Source organism: Sinohyriopsis cumingii, chromosome 18, assembly GCF_028554795.1.
Source record: "Sinohyriopsis cumingii isolate HCF-2022 chromosome 18, ASM2855479v2, whole genome shotgun sequence".
NCBI lineage: Eukaryota > Metazoa > Mollusca > Bivalvia > Unionida > Unionidae > Sinohyriopsis > Sinohyriopsis cumingii.
The window spans coordinates 58,055,928-58,073,091 of NC_142978.1; the positions used below are offsets into that span (position 1 = coordinate 58,055,928).

The 17,164-nt window shown below is 34.1% G+C and overlaps 1 protein-coding gene across 1 annotated transcript in view; it reads right to left on the reverse strand.

Moving 5' to 3' along the window:
• Window positions 1-16,712, reverse strand: part of LOC149776726 (uncharacterized) — a 111,852-nt gene extending 95,140 nt beyond the window's left edge. The window contains exon 1 of the mRNA XM_089941250.1: window positions 16,333-16,712. The gene's annotated coding sequence lies outside the window, so the exon portion shown is untranslated. The remainder of the gene's footprint in view (window positions 1-16,332) is intronic.
• Between the last annotated feature and the right edge of the window lie 452 nt (window positions 16,713-17,164).

The window sequence follows — 17,164 nt, forward strand, 5'->3', positions numbered from 1 at the left end:
TAGACAGTGCCATTGCACCACTGGTGCACTCTGAAGCATATGGCACACTGTCAACCAGCCAACAGGCCAAACTGGCACACTGGCATTTCAAATAGCCAATACATGGACTTGTATATTTTATTCCCATCGTCATCACTTTTACAACAATAATAACCAAATGCCACAGAGCAGCCACACAGGCCTTTATGGCGCATGTTCAGATAGTCGACTGTAAATAAGCAGCGAGTCAGATCAAAACTTTGAATGGATTCACATGTTAGAGAAAATAAAGCATATTTCTTTTTACTTTTATATGGAAAGTTAAAATAACTGAATTAACCACACCAGAAACTGTTAAAATATATTAGCAATGAAACATCAACAGAGCATGAAGCCACAACCAGCACTGAAAAATAAATCAGAAACAAACTTTTTAACCAAAGTAGTTGTTGTTGTAGGGTTTAATGTAATTATTCAGCACACGATATGCTAGATATGGCGGCCAGTATTAATGGTGGAGGAAGAACACAGGAAAACCCCAGAAAGAACCACCAACCCATGAGAAGCTACTGGCAAGCTTTCTCAGATACCCACATTGACTGAATCCGAGACTCGAACCCACATTCACAAAGGTGAGATGGCAGTGATCCATAACGGAGAGCGCTTTAAACCATTCAGCCACTCGGGGCCCCCACCAAAGTAGTTAAATGAAGACAAGTTTTTGGTTTTGGCTGATATACAATGAAACCTAAACAACATGAAATGTTCAATCTGCATTGACACTTGCAAAAGTAATCCATATTCTATTAGTTGTTCCAACTTTCAAACACCACTATTAAAAACTCCTTTGTTGCAGCAAAAAGTAGCCAACTAACAGTATACATGTAAATGTTTTATGGAATATTTAACACAAGCATCATGGTCACATGTTTCCTAATTTACATAAGCTGAACTTGCACTTATGCACCACTACACACTGGACTGTGAGCATGGATTTTCAATTCAAAATGACATAAAAAATAAACTGACAGAAATAAACTGTTGATAGGCTTAGCAAGCTCAAGACATTTTCAGAATTTGATTACAGTCAAGCTTTTGATGCATGGAAGGCAACTAAGCAAAGGAGAGCATTTCAATCTGTACTTTTCACAAAATGAAACTTGATGCTGACCTATTTTAGCCATATATGTCATAGACTGAACCACAATATTATTTCTTGTTTTACAGCACAATCACTTGTTCTGTAAACTTAGTCAGCACCTAACCACTCCAGCTGCCTAAGTAGTAAGACTGTCTACTTCGGATGCAGGAGGTCATGGGTTTGAACCTCCAACTGCGGCATACCAAAGACAAAAATGGTACAAACAGCTGCCTCACTTGGTGCTCATCTTTAAGAGTTAGTGTTAGGACTGGTCAGCCTGGTGTCAAGATAGTGTGAGTTGGGACATGATGCCCCAATGCTTAACATCATTATAAACTACTACACTGCAGATATCATAGCGATATGACTAAAATTGTTAAAGCTATGTTACAAATTACCACACAAAAACAACACAAATTAACTATGTACTGTAATACAAATTCATTCATTCTGACGTCTATTTTAAATATGACCCATCCGACTACACGGTAGGGCCAAACCTAGAATGAACACTGATACCTGGGTCTATGCAGTTTTTTGTTCGGAGTAATCAGTAGAACAATACAGATGTTGCTCTGTTGGCGCATTATGTAGATTAGGGTTTATGCTGTATGAAGCTGGATTCTACTTGTGTTTTGTTTGTGTGGGGTTTAACAGCATTTGTCAGTGTATAATAGACTATATCTGGTGGTCAGTATTTGGCAAAGGAAGAACCCATAAAGACCCTGGTCAGACCCACTAACCCATGGGAAGCTAGTGGCAAGATTTCTCACATATTCGGTGAAGCCAATACCTGAACTCACATGGACAGAGGTGAGATGTGTGAGAGCTGTATAGGTGAACCCTTTAGACTAACTGACCACCCTCAGCCCTGATTCAACTTTTAAGTGAGTATATATGGCAAGTACAATCAAGAATACATGAATTTATAAATATTTTCATGGTGATGTCTCCTAAGAGAGGCTGTACTACTGGTCACATCCAACATTTTTTAAAAAACAGAATTACAGAACAGTACATACCATTCGTTAGGGACATCCAAATAAATGCTACTAAGAAAATGATAAAGATTTCAATTAAATGCTTGTACGCTGTGTTTTACCAACAACAAAAAAGTACTTCACCCAAATCTTTCATATAATGTACACTACTGTTTAATTAAAGCAACAAATTTCTACCACAAATTTGTGGCTACAATGTCACATGAAACTGAACAAGTTGCAGTAAAGTATATTTTGAATTACGGTGGTAACTTTTGTCTAAATTAAAGGTAATCACACAGACGCACACACAAGCCCTGGATGCCAAATTGTCTGTGCCCAAGGGAACATGCAGCATAATTAAAAAATTATAAAGGATATAAATGTACGTCTTACGAAAGACATTGAGAGCCTCTGGCGTAAGTTGCATTCTGTACCAACCTTCATCATCATTTTTGCTCATCACGATACTGCAGTCATGCATTGGTTCATTTTCCAGATGTGCCCCTCAGTTTAATTAGTTACACAAGTGCCATTTCTCAGTCCTCTTTTGTTTCATAGCAAACTGTTCTAAACCCTTAAACACAAGTCAACTTTATACAGTTATTACGATTAAATTAAAGATAAGTTAACTTTATATAGTTATTACCCTTAAATTAAAGACAAATCAGCTTTGTATATTACCATTAAAGTAAAGACAAGTCAACTTTATATAGTTATTGCCATAACAATGTCCTGCTTATTTTGATGATATTATAACAAATTATCACTTCATCACTGATCAACATTATTACAAAGGTCCGAATCAGCAATAACCAAATGCAATACATTCTTGCTTTAAGGCAGTAATAAATCAAAATTTTCACCATGATCATACAAGTTCTTCATGTACACTACCCAAGGGTCATTGAACAGTATTTCCATCAAAGATTAGACAGGTAAAAGCAACCCCAGCAGGTAATAACCTGGGGGCTAAAGAGCTGACAACACCTTGAACTGTGTGCTTGAATGAATTAACTCACTTATAGCAAAGCCCCTGCAGTGCTAAACCACAACAAACTTAAATTAGGTCTGAAAGGTAAACAAATCAAAATTGAATGTAGATCTAAATGACAACAACTTTGGACATGTTTATATAACTAATGCTCTTCTGAAAATAAAAAAAAATATTGAGGAAATGAGCACAGGATGATATTTTAGTTATTTACAAAGAGAGGAACAGTGCATATCTGAATGCCACTGTTTATCATATATTTTTGACACAGCAGAATAAATAAAGACCTGTGTGTGTGTGTGTGATTAGGATTTTTAACATAGGTTTTAAAAAAATTCATTCATATCACTATGATGTCTGCAGTGTGGCAGTTTATAGTGATGTCTAGCACTGGAGCATCATGCCGCAGACACGTAGCATGATGTCCCCCCAGTCACAACACCAGGCCAACCAGTTCAAACACTAACCTCTTAATGCTAAATAAAGACCTACAAGTCTCTTCATGGATACTAATTTTATTTTATTTTCAATCTAAATTAAATTACCACTACTTAAAATTAAATCCCTAATGTATTGTATTAACATCTAAGTACTGATATGCATACAAACGTTCATCAGGTGATTTTTGAGTAGGAATAGAAAATAACAAGTTTACAAAGTTTTGTTACAAAATAAAGTACATGTATTGTAACATTGGAATAAATCATAAATCTTTGGACAAAGTTACAGGTAACTTGTTCATGTTACAAATTAAACACTTTTTAGAGATGCATATTTACTATAACTTTAAACTTTTTATATAATTATATTTCATATTTGGGAACATTTATCATGTTTACAAGATAATCAATGTACTTTGCTCATGTTATACAAATCTTAAACTATGTATGCATCCTAAATAAAAACAAATTTTGCCAGAAAGTTGTCTACTTTACAGAAGCAATCTTCAGAGGTAGAGCGGTTTTTGATTGGGAGTAGTAGAACTATGATTTCATGTAACACTAATGTTCACGTCTATGGCACCTTTGACTTGGAGGATTGTCATAGTTTACTCGCAGTCAGGGACCAAAGCTTTGGGAATTACTGGTTCTGCAGGGAATAAGGTGTCTCTTGAGAATACCTAAGGCAGCTATGGAGGGGCAGGCCAAGTGTGGTGGCTCCTCGACCATTCAACGAGAGCAGTGGAACCAAACTACATTATGACTGTTAAATGGATGCCACAAGATACATGTGTTGTTTTTGATTCAGTAGCATACATTATCACTATATGGGTAAAATTATTGTTCAATATTGTTTTATAAGTGAAAATCAATTATGTATACAACTTAACTTGTAAATGAACCACACAATAATCACTCTTGGATGAAAGAATCACGTAAAAATCATATATGTTTACAAGTTCCATATGTCGATTTGCATTTGATTACTCACTGAAGTTGCATGGTACTAGTACCACTTAGGAATTATTCATTTTCTTATATCCATTATTAAACTCTGCACATCTGGTTAAACCAATATTTAGACTTTACAGGCAGGAATATCCATTTACTGCTTACTCAGGTTAAACAAACATCTCATTCTTAAAACTGCATTCACTGTCTTCGCTAAATCCAGATGTTGGTCAAACAATATTAAAAAATGTCACTGTAATTCTAACAATTTTCTACATGATATTTGCCACCCCACCCCACCAGAGAAGAACTTGAAGATTATCCCATCTTGCTGATGATTTGCACATGTGCAACTTATGTACCAAATCTGGTGAATTTCCACCCAGTGGTTTAGAAGAAGCAGTTACAGACCTAAGAACCCAAGGGACAGACAGGGTATATCACAATATACCTGATGCTTTTATACTGTATGGGGATAAAACAGGTCTAATAACCAGTGATGATCCTTTTACTAATGTAATAACCTGAATCACCTTATACAGCATTTGAAGGTGTCAAAAAGGTCATAATGCACAAAAGGGAACAAATCTCCATCTCCTTTATTATCATCTAAATTTAAAAAAACAAAACAACCAAGGTAGAAGACATTCATTAGCTCAATTATACAACTGCAGAACATAACTGTATGCACACGCTGATTGGGAGACTGTCAGCTCATCAGTAATTTATCTCATTGCAAAAACCAATATCTTTATACCAACAGATCCAAAGTTATGACAAACTGCAAGTACATGTGTCTATATATATATATATATATATATATATATATATATATATATATATATATATATATATATATATATATATATATATATATATATTTACACACACACACACACATACAATTGTGTACATGTGTTTGCATCAGCTGGGACATACAGGTAGAACTGAACATTGATTCTGTGAAGGTCAGTACAAGTTTATGCACAACAAAAGCTGAAGCTTATATCATACAATTGGCAGCATCAGATTTGTGTGAATTGGTTCTGAAATTAAATGTTAGTGGGGATACACAAAATGTTTATGAATGGTGCAAATTCCCAAAATTCATTCCACACACACTCACATATATATATATATATATATATATATATATATATATATATATATATATATATATATATATATATATATATATATATATACATGAAAGTGCATTAGCAATTAGATTCCCTTCCATTTGCATTCCTGACATTCAGGCAAACATTCCTTCTCAAATGTGGATTAATTTCTCTGGTGATTATTTAATTTTGTATAAAAATACTACACTTCTTAATCTAGACCAATTTTGTCTTCCTGAATTAATCCTGCACTAACCCCAACATCACTTGCATCAACAGACATCTTAAATGAATGACTGACATTTGGAGCTGAAAGAACTGGTGCACTCTGAAGTATAATCTGTATCTTATCAAAAGCCTCCTGACATTTTTCAGACCAATGAAATTTGCTTTTCTTGCTCAACAAATTAGTCCGGTTCAGCAAAAATTATGGAAATATGGAACAAAATTTCCAATAATGTCCAGTCATGCCCAAAACATTGCATCAGTTGCTTTATACGGATATTCATACAGGCTTCATAGACAGCCTTGACCTTAGCCATCTATGGGTTTAACTTGTCCATGCCCCACAATATGTGTTAGAAACATAAGCAAGGCATAATTCATTTATAGATAAATTAATTGTCAAATTTGCTATCACAGAGTCTATCAAAAAATTTCCTAACCATCTCCAAGTGATCTTTCCAGGTGTTGTTGTAGATGATAAGATCAACGATGTAAGCATCACAATTATTTACACCAGATGTAATCATGTTCATTAAACATCAAAAAGTAAATGGTGAACCTTTCATCCCAAATGGCATCACTTTATATCGATAAAGTCCATCTGGAGTTATGAATACAAACATTTCCTTTACCTTTCCCATCAGTGGAATTTGCCAGAATCCTTTCAAAACATTAAAGACATATTTTGCATTTCCAATTTTGTCAATGCAATCATTAATTCTTGGCAATGGAAATTAATCTGTTTTCATTACACTGTTAACGTTCCATAGTCGGTGCACATGCAGAAGGTACTATCTGGTTTTGCTACAGGAAAACAAGGTAAGCTCCAGTCACTTTTACTCAGTTCTATAAAATCATTCTATAGCAAATAATTTCTTTTTCAAACATTCCCATCTGAGAGGGTTCATCCTGTATGGATGCTGTTTCACAGGTGTGTAATCGAAAATTTCAAAGTTCTGATACATTTGTTCAGGTCGAAACATCTTGAAAAGTGCTCATATTCAAATAATAGTGGTTTGAGTTAACTCGTTTCCAGTGGCTGAAGACCTGAAAGTTTCTGGTCCAGATTATTTATTATTCATGAATTCTTAAGATAGGATCCACCAAAGTCACTACGGTATGATTTCATTCCATCATTTAAATCCTCCCTGTGTGGGACAGGTACAACTAAAATGACTGCATAACTAACAAGGCTATCAGTATCAAAATACTCCCTTAACATATTTATATGGCAAAGTTGTTTTTGTTTTCACCTCACAAGAGTATTAATGATATAATTTCACTTACTTTCTTTTGAACTGTGTAAAGACCATAGTACACAGACTTAAGTGGATTCTGAAGTAAAGGCAAGACAGCCCGAAATCCATCACCAGGCTAAAACTCCTTTGTAGTTTTGTCATACACTAATTTCATTTTTTACTGAGTAGAGTGCAGATTAGTTCCTGCAATCTTAAAAGCCTTTGACAACTTATATTCGAAATCAGAAACATAATCAAAAAATTTCATTATGAGAATTCATTGGAAAGAAGTTTCTCTTTTAAGAACTTCAATGATCCGTGGATAGGACGTCCAAATATTATTTCAATGGGAATGAATCCCAAAGATTCTCGAACTGATTCCCTAAAAGCAAACAACAGTAAAGGAACACCATCATCCCAATCTTTTCTGGTATCAAAACAACACGACTGAATCATATTTTTCAAAGCATGATGAAATCTTCTAAAGCTTCTTTGCTTTCAGGGTGATAGGAGAAGACTTAAATTGTTTGATGCCTAATTCATGCATAACTTGCATGAAAATTCCAGACAAACTTTGACCACTGATCAGATTTAACAAATTTTGGAAAGCCAAACTGAGTAATAATTTTTTTTATCAAAGCTTTTAATATTGTTCCAGTTTTAATATTCCTCAAAGGAAAATTACCTCTGGGAATCTTGTAGACACACACATTAAGGTCAACAAGTACTGATTGCTTGAATAGGTCTTAGGCAAGGGCCCAACATAGACTACCATAATTCTGCTAAATGGTTCGTCAAATGCAGGAATAGGTTGCAGATGAGCCTTAGGTACCTTCTGATTGGGTTTTCCTACCGTTGACAAGTCTGACAAGATCTACAGTATTTACAAGCATCATTTTTAAATTTTTGGCCAATACAAATGATTCAAGACCTTGAGACAAGTCTTACTGATTCCTACATGACCAGTCAATGGAGTTTCATGAGCTAGACTAAAAATTTCCTGTCTATACAATTTAGGAACATTAGCTCGATAGATCACTGACCACTCGTCACCAGCAGGTACCCCTGGTGGTCTCCATTTTCTCATAAGGACCCCACATGTAACCAAACAACAAACAGATACTTTTGTGGCATCAGTTTCTCTAACAGCCCCCTGAAACAAACAGGAAATCTCAGGATCTTTTTTCTGTTTGATGACAAGTGATTGATGGTTGTAACCCTGATCAGAACAAACAGAATGAGTAGTAAAAACAGAATCACTGTACATATGAATGGCAAAAGATTGTCAGCTAAAGAAATACATTCTGGTACAAAATAGTTCTTGTGAGAGTTGTTTGAGATAGTTCTACTAACTGCCCAAGTTGGGCATATATCAGGATTTTCATTTTCAATAGGATTGATTTTCTGCTCCAAACAAGGCTTGACAGTCACAAGTAGATTAACCACAACCTTATCTCTCACTAAGTGACTGCCTAATCATATATAAATACCCTTGATGGTTAAAGACGTAACTGTTCTAAATGTCACAGGTCCTAAGACTAAGTCTCATAACAAATTTACACAGTGGCAGGGAACATTAACATAACTGCTGTCTAATCCATGAATATGAACACTTTTATTAGAAGAACAGGAAAAGTACCTGATAAGAACAGACCCTGAGAAGCTCCCTTAAAATTTTAGTAGGGACAGGATTGACAAACACTAATGAGTGATACAGAACCTTTCGACACAAATGGTTCATAATTCTACATAATAAAATCTGACCCAACAAATTATTGCTTTCGATTCACAACTGACCTTGACCTATTAGAACTAGTGCATTATGGATAGATCTGTCTTGATTCTGCTGCAGCAATCAGACACAACATTCCCTTTATTCTTGCAACAAGTGCATGTAGGATGAGATCAGGATTTCTGATCAGTCATATCATAATCTTGATTCTTGAAAGTCGTGCCAGTTTAAGGAAAGTGCTCATTTGAGACCAAAATGACCTTTTACTAAACCTACCAAGTACAAGACTTACTAACAGGAGAAACTTTGTGGGTCAAGTAATAATCATCAGCTAAATGATCAGCATAATATAAAGTTATGACTTCTGCTCATCAAGGAAGGTCTTAATGTCAAGACAGGCACAATTTTTGAACACTTTAACTAATAGGAGTTGTCTGAGATTATTGTAATCTTGACCAACTTTCTTGGCAGAGTACCACCCATCAAATAATTGCTCTTTCTCTCTTGCAAATTTGGCATGGGTTTCTCCATTTTCTTTTTTACCGTTTCTAAACCTGTGTCAATATGCCTCTGGTACCAACTCATAATCCTCGAAGATGTATTCCTTAAACATACTGTAATCAACAGTGTGTTATACTGATAGGGAAGGGGAGATGTTTACGAGCTCTGCAATTATGTACACTCTGTAATAATAGAATCCATTGCTCTTGGCAATTTCAAATTTCTAGCACTTTTTTGTTTTTTAAACAAGATAATATTTATCTACTTTTTCTTTAGAAGGGAGTACTAACCTAATATTTTTGGTTGTTGTTGTTGTAGGGTTTAATGCCATTTTCAGCACAAGATAGGCTATACCTGGTGGCCAGTTTAAATGGTGGAAGAAGAACCTTGGAAAAAAACCAGAAAGAACCAACAACCCACGAGAAGCTACTGGCAAGCTTTCTCACATACCCAGACTGACCGAACCCGAGATTCGAACCCATGCATACAGAGGTGAGACGGCAATGATCTGCAATGGTGAGCTCTTTACACCACTCTGCCACTCAGGGCCCCCAAAAATGTTTGGTAACCTAAATCTGTGTGTAAAGTGGGAGAGAGTATTCCACATCACAGCTCTAATTCTTTCAATCTAAATTGAAATTCCTTTCCTCCTTTCTCTTTCTCTCTGTAATTCTCTCTTCTTTTTTCACACTGCATTTCCAGTAACACATCTCTCATTCCTCTTTCTACACGAAATTCTGTTTGTCTCTCTCATTCCTCTTTCTCTATCTGCATTTATCGCACCTCTTTCTGCAAATGCTTTGCCTCTTTTTTTCTTTCTCTAATTGCAAATGTCTCACCTTTTTCATTCTTGTATTTTAATATCAGTTCCCTAACTTGCAAGTCAGAGCCAAATGGAGACTTACCAATCAATGCTAAACCACTTTTATTTTAAGATTCGATCTTTTTTTTCTTCGATCAAATATTGGACCAAAATATTTTTTTATTTCTTGTTGTGTTAAGGAAACCTTTTTCTCAGAGAAATCATATTGTCTGTCAAGCTAGGGTAATTGATCCTATTTCAAAGACTCTAAACTTTCCTGTGTAGGTTTTTAAATAAAATTCTCCACTTTAGATGACATTGTGAAAGTTTTTTGATATCTAAAATAAATGAATAACTGGGACTTAGAAATTAAGAAACAAACTGAATTTAAATTTCAATGTTTTCTTAAATATTTTAGAGAAATCTGTATCCCATACATAAGCCCCCAATCTATCATTATGACCATACAGTCATAAACAAAGCTATAGAACAAACTGAAACCCAACAAGTTTTGTAAAATTCAGCAAATAATTTACTTCCCTAAAATATGAAAGAAAAAATTTAAAAATAGCCTACAGTAATGCAATTAAATTCCAGAATGTCCTAGAATTTCTAACACAAGCCCTCATGAATAAAATTCTGAATAAACTTTTACGGCATTTCAAATAAAATCCAACAATGAAAGTGGTGAAGTCACTGTAGTCTCGAATGTACTAATGTAACAATGGCCTGAAATTTGATGATGTGCCAAGTCTTTTGATGAATCACAATAATATAACCTAAGAAGACCATGTTTGAATTCACTATAATTCGAAGTTAATGTCTCTGTCAAAGAATATTATTGAGCACTTTGTAATTCCATAGAATAATAATTTGAATAAATAATACCAGCCCAAATGAAATAGTGAACACAACAGTAAGACAGACTCTGCTTCAAGATCTTACAGCACGAATGAATAATTTCTAGATAAACAAGATGATACAGCCCTCTACCTGACCTAGGATGCAATTACCAATTTCTATTGTTTTTTTAAAACTATTACTTAATGGAAAATTCCATCAAAGAAGATTCTGTTACTAAAATTACAGTAAAGAACATGATAAACATAATATCCTTGACACCGACCAATATAAAGATTCTAATATTTTGGCCACACTTGTCTACAAATATTAGCTGTGTATTATTTAACACAACAAAAAAAAAAACAACATACAGTGAAATTGATTATGACAAGGTCAGTACAAAATACAATTATCCATGGCATAAAATGAATGTTTTTTTTTAAAACAACTTAAATATACATTACAACACACACATACAAGTGTTTTCTCCAAGTGCATGTTTCTGCACAAACTGAATGAGATCACACTTTAAAATGAGATGGGACACAACAATCTTGCAGTCACTTTGCTATGACTGCAAAAAAGGTAACATTTATTAATACAAGCATTACCAAAATGTACCCTGGTCACATGTGTGGTTAACTTCCAAGACTAATAGCCATAATAAAGTGACAAGTGACACTGCAATTTAACAAGATGCTTTCATTGAATATCTAGCAATATCTGGACAGTGTTGGTGTGTTTTTGATTCAAAAACTGTTTTGAGTTTCAAATTGAAAATAGCTGTCAGACTTATGGTATGATGTGTCCTTATACCTCAAGATTTATTATCTCTAATGGATCTAATTGTTTTTTCTATAAATCAGAGCAAAACATTTTTTCCATGCTATTTCATGTTTACCCACCAACAAAAAAAATGGCCTCCTCTCCTCCTAAATTAAATGGACTGTCCCTTACCAATGTCAAATATCACCACACAAACTTACATGTAAATATATATATATATATATATATATATATATATATATATATATATATATATATATATATATGTATGTATGTACGAGTGTGTGCTTCAGTTCTCTTATTTTATCTGCCCTCTATTTCTTGATATGCATATTCACATTTAACATTTGCTTTTTATGACTTGTATCTTTTCCTTAATTTGTTTGGTCATGTATTCATGAAAAGAATACAATAAAATCAAGTACTTCCTAGATGTGATTTCTGCCATTACTGAACCGACATATTCATTGATGGTTTCAAATTGATTTCATGAAGAAAATAACACAAACACAGCAGTTGAAATCAACCTCCCCCCCAAAAAATTTGAAAGATTCTTTTCCATTCTTAAATCACAAATTATTGTTTACATATAGATTTTGAAGATTAAAATTCAAGTTGGTATGTTTAAGTCAACTAATGACAATGTGCAGGAATCGGGCACTGATCACTTCCTCAGAAAAAGATTAATGGGCAGTCGGCTAGTAAAACACATCCCTTTCAAAGTGCCAGAGTTCAACAGTTGGTGCATTTGTTATCAACATCAGCTATTGGCTGTATGCACTGAAATACCTGGTGAGGTCAAGAGAGCATTGCATTACAAAAATTGTAAATTACGGGGATTAAATTTAGAGTTAAAAAAGCATAGTGCAAAGTTATTTTTGCTCTTTTAACACAAACTAAGTTCAACCTTTTTAGGCAACTTAGTTGCCTACATTGCCTGATAGCGTGACCCCTGAAATAACTTGAGAGAAAAAGACAATGACCTCATTCACACTGGTCATTACATTTTGATACTGATTTGATATGTCAATACCCCTTATGCTCCAGTGAAAGCAGGCTGTGAAGATATTGCACTACAGCAGTATAAGTATTGTACAGGTTCTGATACAACTTTTAAATAACACGTTTCTTATGCTAATTCTGTAAAGTCAAAAGGTTCCTAATAATACGGCATTGATTGCCATGACACTTCAATAGTGGATTGACAAGTCTGAAATACAGTTTACATTCTTTTTGTCTAAATTTTCTTTTAACATTTGTACCCATAGTTAGATATTATAGAATTCATGTTCAAGTGTGAGGCGAGAGCTCATTGCATACCAAAAGGTTGGTATTTGAAAAACTGCAAGAGTACCTGACATCAAGCCAAACCAGCATGAAACTGAAAGGGAAGATGACTTATCTTGTCACAAATTGTTAACTTACATCTTTAATTAACTGAAAGTATCATCAGGCAGATAGCACATCAATGTGGTTATTTTACATTATTACCATATGACTACTGTTCTAAGAATATGCTCTTTATATGATGAACCGGGCTTGTTGTTGCTGCAAACAGTGACAAAACTCTAGAAGTTGTTCTCATAAAAAAAAAATATTTGGAAAATTATGTCCTTTCATTTTTCTTAAAAACATTCTGTGACTGTCATTTAATATTATCGACTTTTTCTTAACACGGCAATGGGAATTTCTGCTACTATAATGTGACTATTTGGCCTTAGTTGTCTTGGATATGTTGGCTGAGATATTGGAGTAGTTGAGTGACAACCAATACAACTGTAGAATCAGGTCTGACAGCATTAACATACTAGTTCTGTCTTGTCTGACTACAAATCATAGAAGTAACAACTGTTATACTCAAAATTTCTGATAAGATAAATCAAGATCATTTAAGTTTGCTAGGCCTAAGTAGAAAGCTGCTGCTTTATGCAGACCCTGTATGGTTTAGGCAAATTCCATTTTACTAATAGGCAATGCGCTCTGACATCACACTGAAACATAAGTGTCAAAATATCTAAAAATAGAATAAGAAAGGTAAAAGGAAACTTGGGACTAACACTCTCTGATATACAAATTTATCTAATCACTCTAATATTAGCAAAGATTTAAATACCATTGTTAAAATACCTGCAAAGATTTGTACAGCTTTGTTAAAAAATATAATTTGTTTTAATCTTCAAGGGGAGCAACTGAATATCTAGCATGTACATAATTAGCTCTGAGAGGGCATAGGAATCATTTAATTATTCACATTCTGAAAATTATATATGAGAATGTAAATAAATGCTGACTATATTATTTCCACCCTTCTATTATACCCCTCTACCAATTTTAAAAATGCAAAGCATCAATGACATCAAAAATGCTTAATCTTTCTTAGTCATCTCATTAGTCAGCTTAAAATCTCTAACTTGTCGTCAATTTAAATGATCAGACAAGACTGCTCCATGTCCTTTTCTGATTTCTAGAATACTCCATTTTAGTAAAATTGCATCATCTCTATCTAGTATATTTGCCAATTCCAAGTTTTAACATTTAAAAAACAAATTAAACAAACAAGGAGGAACTTTTGTATGCATGTTAAAAAAAAATTATTCCAAAATTTATGGGATTATTGAGACTATCAGATAATATGGTGACTGTTTTACTAAAGAAACTCCCATTTTATTTGGAACACCAAGAACTTGACTGTTTTGGGAACCCCAAGCAACAGTCAGGAAAGCAAATATAAACTGATGAATGAAATAAAAAGATTTTGTAGATCTGTATATCCCAGAAGCCATTTTAAATATTGGTAGGGGTGAAGATACAAACAGGAAAGTATGCAAATATTCTAGCCACTAGTCCTACTGGCAATCCATTATCCTTGAGTTTGCAGCCTATTGCCAATTTGAAGGACTGAAAATAATTTTGAAGACAGTGTTGAGGACCAGAAACCGGAGGACCTGGAGACCAAGGCTCTCACTTCACTGGTATGTTACTTTAATATGCTCATCATGGTTGCCTATTTTTATAAAAGACCTCGAATCATATGTTCTAGAGAACTGACTGGTTTGGTGAACTATTACATAAACATTGATATTCATCAGGCATGGGGTCGATTACAGATGGTCAATTACAATTATAATTACATGTTGTTTGGCACTGGTGATTACAATTGTGATTATACTTTATTTGGAAACCATGATTACGATTAGGTTTACATGGGAATGCTTATGATTATGATTAGCCAAGTTAAATAATTTACTTCACAATAAACAACAGCCAAACTGCAGGTCTTCTTATATGGACATTCTAAGTTTCTTACCCAAGTTGTATAAATTTGGCATTCTGCTCAGAAGCCAAATAAAGTACATATATTTGAAGTCAACTTTGCTGCCAACTTATGTCTGATGAAAAAGTTACTGAGCATGAATTTTTGAATTAACAAATGGTCACCTAAAATTATAAGACACAGTATGTTTTGTAATAGTCAACAAACACCGTCTTTTTTAATAGTAATGTTCATTATTCTTGCAGTTATTAAAAATATAGTTATTTTGTTTTTGTCTAATCATTGGTAAATATGATTACACTATGCGACTACACTACCAATGAAGGATGATTACGATTATCAAGCTTCTGAAATCAATGATTATGATTACACCTCACAATGTAATCGATTATCATCAATTACGATAACAATCATAACTGGTCCCATGCCAATATTCATATAACACAAAATGCCTCTTAACACTAAAAAAGTCAGAAAAATAAGAATATTTAGACTGGTATTAGTGCTGCACCAAGATCCTTGTCAGCCAGGGACAATGTGTCCAGAATTTCATTAGTAGTAATCAAAAAGACAGAATATTTAAGTGAACACAAGGGTCAATATTTGCAGACAAGGGAAGAAAGTTGAGGCAAAAGTACTCAATGTGCCATATTAAATATTAAATATATATCATCAGCAGATTTCACTTTGATTTTGCAGTACTGAAAATAAATGGCAAAGTACATTCCAGCAACTGCCAGATATTGGGAACACTTTTGTCAGAACAAATTAAAACATATTAAAAAGATGTCATGAATGTAATAGTTAAATAAACAACAAAAAATGAATTTAGATATAGAAAAAAAGTGTGTGAAATGTCAGAGCAAAGATGGGTCAATTAAAAATGTTCCAAATATGGATGCACGATTCAAAAATACTCATTTAGAAAGATTAAAATTCCTTTTCACCTGCTTGATGTGTTCTTAAAATGTGTGCACATACTAAATTGCAACATATCTACCAGATGTCACATGATGTATCAGCAGAAGTACCTCCTAAAAATAAAAAGCTTGTGGTTGGCAAAATTTGTCACAGGTCAAGGCAAGGGGGGTGGGGGTGGGTGTTGATAATTAGTTTAGAAGGCACCTAGTTCCATTGAGGATGAACGACTGGTTACAAGAATTTATTGTATCCAAGATTTATCACTTTCTTGGTCAATACAACATTTGCTTTATCGGCACGATAAAGACAAGCAAAACAAAAATAAACCTTGTAAACAGCACTCCATTAACGTCCATTACTATATACATGTTGATCAAGGATGCTAATTACAAACCATTACCAACCTGTTCGAACTGGAAAAGTTGTCTTGAACGGTTCTATTGCGCCTTGAATGAAATATGTAGCGTTTTTGTAGTTATGTAAACAAATATTTAGTCTTTAAAACAACGGCATCCGAGTAGAAATTTGGATTTTTCCAGTTAACGGGGGGTAACCCCGAACTGGCTGCCATATTTGATTATCCGACAGCGGCCTCTAGTAGTGACTTCTTGCACTACGAATTTGCAATACTGAAACTACTTAGTATCCCCATATTGACTACATTATGCAGCAGCTACATTGTTTTTCAGTTGCATTGAACGTTTCGATACATTTGCACAAAGAAATCTGTTACATAGTCAAACCAGGCGTATCAACAACAAAATTGGTCAAAACAGTCCGCGGGTTGGCTAATTTCTTCTGCGTCAAGTGTATATGCCAAATTTAGATGTTATTCTTTAAACGAAACGAACCCTTCTCGCTCTAACGTGCTTCAAGCTGGTATACTATACTTGCGTTTTATGCATTTTGCTTCATATTTTCTTCTTTTTAAGTCTCATTTGCTTGTTCGTTTGTTCTGTGTGTTAACCAAATAAATTAGCAAAGTGGACCATCTTTACCTATCTGACCTTTGTCAATCGGGCAACGTTCCTTTACGTTAAGTACTTTAATCCTAAAATATTCGGTGAATAAACATCTTCATAAAGGAACAAGCTGAACTCAAAATAATATAACGAAATTTGACATAATACAAGTAAAAGAGGATAAAACGGCAAACAATGTATTTACGAGAAATCATACAATCCAAAATTGCTGCAGCGTACACTATCTTGTCTTTGCTGAAGTAGGCCTGTAAGC